The sequence below is a fragment of the Mus caroli genome, chromosome 4 (assembly GCF_900094665.2).
Source record: "Mus caroli chromosome 4, CAROLI_EIJ_v1.1, whole genome shotgun sequence".
Classification (NCBI taxonomy): domain Eukaryota; kingdom Metazoa; phylum Chordata; class Mammalia; order Rodentia; family Muridae; genus Mus; species Mus caroli.
This window is the reverse complement of record NC_034573.1, coordinates 74,261,264-74,266,181: the sequence shown is the minus strand read 5'-3', so window position 1 is coordinate 74,266,181 and position 4,918 is coordinate 74,261,264.

Below are 4,918 nucleotides of genomic sequence, written 5' to 3'. Positions count from 1 at the left end.
TCCTCTCCTCTCCTCTCCTCTCCTCTCCTCTCCTCTCCTTTCCTTTCCTCTTTATTTTCTTTCTTCTCTCTGTCTCTCTTTCTCTGTCTCTTTTTGATTTAACACTTTCATTGACTGGATGTCCTGGCTGATTTTGTGTCAACCTGACACAAGCTGGAGTTAACACAAAAAGGATAACTGAATTATCACAGAGAAAGGAGTTTCAGTTGAGGAAATGCCTCCATGAGATCCTTCTGTGGGGCATTTTCTCAATTAGTGATCAAGGAGGGAGGGCCCCTTGTGGGTGGGACCATCTCTGGGCTGGTAGAAGATCTTTGGTTCTATAGGAAAGCAAATTGAGCAAGCCAAGGGAAGCCAGCCAGTAAGTACCATCCCTCCATGGCCTCTGCATCAGCTCCTGCTTCCTGACCTGCTTGAGTACTAGTCCTGACTTCCTTTGGTGATGAATAGCAATGTAGAAAGCCTAAACTGAATAAACCCTTTCCTCCCCAACTTGCTTCTTGGTCATGATTGTGCAGCAATAGAAACCCTGACTAAGAAAGACACTGGGGTATCCATTTCTTCTAACCTTCTACCTTGTGTTCAGTGTCTGAGTCTTTCCTCTATACCTTGTACTCTGTTGGAGAGGTTTGCCTTTTTGTTTGACCTAAGTTTTTCATTTGCAGTTTTATCTCAGCTTAGGTTTTGTTTAGTGACTCCATTTCTATGTTCATGCCTTGAACTGTTTGCTTCATTTTATTCCATTGTTTGTTTGTGTTTTCACATAGATTCACACCTTTAAGGTCCTTGAAAATATTCATTATCGTTATTTTGAAGACCTTGTCTTGTGCTTCAGCTATACTGCATTTCTTGGGGCATTTCTCTGTAGTAGCATTGCTGAACACTAGTGGAAACATAGCTTCCTGACTGTTATTGACTATGCTTTTATTTTGTTGTTTTGGCACTTGGGGTGATTGCAATTCTAGGTGTTGATTTCTGGTCTTGTATTTCTTGGGTGGGTTTCCCCCCCCCTTGCTTTCTGATGCTCTCTTTGGATCTTAAAGGAGTATGGTAGCTGTGGGTTGGCTGGTAGAGAGTGCTTCTGAGTCCCTGCCAGATGTGACCACTGAGGGCCTTGACTAAAAATTGTTTCTAGGTATTGGAGATGACATGAAGGAATAGGGATGGGCTAGAAGAGTGCTGTGGTGGTGGAGGGAGAGGGCATTGGTGGCAGAGAGGGTCTACACAATAGAGGAAAGTTGAATCTGCCATGAAGATCTGTGGAGTCCCCAGGAATGCAGGAAGGGAGGGAAAACAGGTTGCTGCCAGAAGTCTGTTGCTGGGATGGAGATGAAAACAGGGGAACTGGAAATGAATGACCGAAAGAAGACTGAAGATTGCCTACCAGATTTCCAGGATGGATGTAGCCAGCAGATTTCCATGGAGAGGGTGATGCTACTCCATCTATTCTCTGCTGAGACAAAGGGATAAGATGAGAAAGAAAGGCTATAGAAGAACTGCTTAATTGGGAATTGGGACAAAGAGGAAGAAGAGGCCAAAGTAGGTGGTCTGTTAAAAAGATGGGGATAAGACTGGGGAACTGGAATTGGAGGACCTTTTTAAACATTTTTTCAATCTTCTGCTTCATTCAGTGACTTATGAGGGGATTATTGTGCTAGGTGGTCCTTCACTGGGAGGAAATAAAACCCCCTATTCTGGTAGCTATCAAAACAAGGTACACCTTTATTGATACAGAAGAATTTTACTAATCTAATTCTTAAATTGCCATTATACTTTTGAAAATTTTCTGTTGCTCAAAAGCCTTTTGGAAATGCTACCGATAGTATCTTGCTACAGATAGTGTCTTAACAACAACAACAACAAAAGGAAAAGCCTTTGCCAGATATGATGGCACATGTCTTTAATCCTAGCACTTGGGAGGAAGAGGTAGAGTGATCTCTATGAGTTCTAGGACAGCCTGAGCTGTGAATTCCAGAACAGCCAGGATTATGTAAAGAGACTGGTCTAAAAACCAACCAACCAAACAAACAAACAAACAAATAAAAACAAAAGCAAAAAAAATACAAACAAAAAACGAATCAACCAACCAACAAACAAAAAAAAGATCATTTTTGCATGGTTAGCCCTTTATATAGTTTATCTGAAGGTTTGCTGTATTTACTCTGGTGAAAGCTGACGCAATTGTTATAAGAGTATTTTTCACAATTGTAGAAGTATTTTAATGTGTTGTAATTGCAGCATCCTCCTAATAGTTGTTTTAAAAGTCTCAAAGATGATAACACTGTAATCCCTGGTTCTACATTAAGGAACCAATTCTTCCCAGGATACTAATGCATAAAGTAGCATAGTAATAATAGGTATGTGGAAATGTGTACTCGGGGAAAAATATAACCTTTTAAAATTACTTACAAGTAGAAACACATGCCAAAACACATTTCATCACAACTAAAACTAATTTTCTCTTCTTGCAAACACAATTACAGAAATATCAAATGAGTTCCAAGGAGTGACTTAAGATCAAGTTCCCTAAGTTCAAGTGTGCGTGTAGCATGGATGGCATTTCATGAACCGTTCTCCAGCACAGCCATTTCCAGGCTTCACAAAAGATAAATGTGCAGTTTTTTTCCTCAAATAGCTCTCACCCAGAACACTGCTTAATATGCAACTGGTTTTGTAAATGAATGCTTTTCTACTTAAGATGACAAAGGAAGAGTCAAGAGGTCTCTTCAACAGGCCCTCTGACCCCAAATTCTGCCAACAAGGCTTTCAGAGAGGACCACAAGTGTTTCTGAGAAATCAGCAGTACCCTGAAACACCTCATCAACGACATCTCATTGAATATGTTTTCCTTAATACATAGAAATTCTTTAATAGTCAAAAATTCTAAACTTAACTAAGGTATAATTTTCACCTCTTACCAAAATACCAAGTACAGGTAGACCAAAATAGCATTTAAAAATTCTTTAATATTCTGGTTAGATTGCACTGAGAACATGGTAATTTACAGTAGCTACAAGAAAATATTTTTTCCTAAAAAGTTTTTGTTTAATAAGGAGTTTGGTTTGGAACAATTAGTTTGTATACTTATTTTTTTCTTTATTTTGCAGAAAGGTATTATTTTGGGTGTATATTGGAAAATAAGAAAAAAAAAATGTTGACTATCCTGGACTGCTATGGATGGTGTCTTTTTCCATACCCAGCCTCATTGATCACTCTAGCATCTGACTAAGAGAGTTTAGAATAATGGTATGGATAAATTTTCTCAAAACTGTTCTTGGCCAGTATTCTCAGCTTACCCTGCACACTTGCCACAGAGAATGGAAAAGGAATGAGGTGAGAAAAAAGTAGATGAAACCATTCTTTTTTCTTTTTTCTTTTCTTTTCTTTCTTTCTTTTTTTGTGTATTTTTTATTGGTTATTTTCTTTATTTACATTTCAATTGTTTTCCCCTTTCCAGGTCTCCCCTTCAGAAACCCCCTATCCCATCCCCTCTTCCTCTGCCTCTATGAGGGTGTTTCCACACACTCTTGTCTTCCAGCCCTGCCATTCCCTTATACTGGGCATTGTACAAACACCCTCAGGCCCAAGAGCCATTCCTCCCACTGACTTCCAACAAGGCTATCCTTTGTCACATGTGTGGTCAGAGCCATGGGTTCCTCCATGTTGCTTCCCCCACAGGGCTGCAAATCCTCTCAGCTCCTTAAGTCCCTTCTCCAACTCCTCCATCAGGGACACTGCACTCAGTCCATTTTTGACATAGGAAAACACCTTAGAGATTCTTCTACTGCTACCAGGTCTTGCTCAGCCAACCAAAGTGTAGAGAACGTGTCTGTACCTCAGTGGTGATGGCCACTCATCAGATGCAACACACCTTCTTAGAACAAATGCTTGAGCACAAATGGCAAGAAGACCTAAGATGAAAAGCACTCTTCCTTCCAGCCAGGGCAGCCATGCAAGGCATTCTGACGCCAGCTGGCCACAGAAAGAAACATCTGCATGCAACTCAGAGATGACCCCACAGAGAGCACAATCAGCCAGAACACTCGAGAGCACTGACAAATTATTGAAAGAGTCCAAATGCTTCCATTCCTAAACATACTGTGTCACCACCCTCTACATTGTCAACACTATAAACTATTCTACTCAAAAACAAAAACAGAAAAAGTCTGTGCCTCAAAAAAAGAAATTCCAAAATTAAAACCTTTGGGATATCCATATCAAACAACATACTGGCTGAAAACATTAATATCAAAGTTCAGAATGCTATACAATGTTCTCTGAGAAACCAATCTAGATTATGCATGATGTGTGCAAACCAAGTCTTCCATCCAGTGAAGCTGGGGACAGGGAAGAAAATCAATTACTTGGTTAAAACTCTTTCATCATCTTGATTCTGTATGCACTAGAGCAAGCAACTCCATTTCTTTATAACTGATTGCCTAACAATGAGTGTGTCTTATAAGGACTACTACTAGAGTTGTTGAAAGATTAGAGTCACCTAGGGCCTGCTGAGCCTACAGTCTATGGTGGGACTGTGAAAGGCAGTCTGTTTTCTGGTTGAGCTAGGTTTAAACCCTGGACACCCAGCAGGTGTTCCTGCAAGGGATGGAAGGTGTTTGTCACGCCCCCAGATACCAGGCTCTTGACATGAGTCCTCAGCTCCATAATTCTGTGGCCATCAGTCACAGGACTACACCTCAAGCCCCTGGTATTCTGTTTAGACTCCACCCCCACAGTTATCTGGCAACTAAATAAAAGGGGCTCCTTGCCCCCTCCTCCCTCTTACTCTTCCCTCTCTCTCTTGCCCTCTTGCTCACCCTCTCTCTGCATTCCCCCCATCTCTCCACGTGGCCATGGCCAGCCTCTACTTTACCTTACTGCTCCTCTCCTCTCCTCTCCTCTCCTCTCCTCTCCTCTC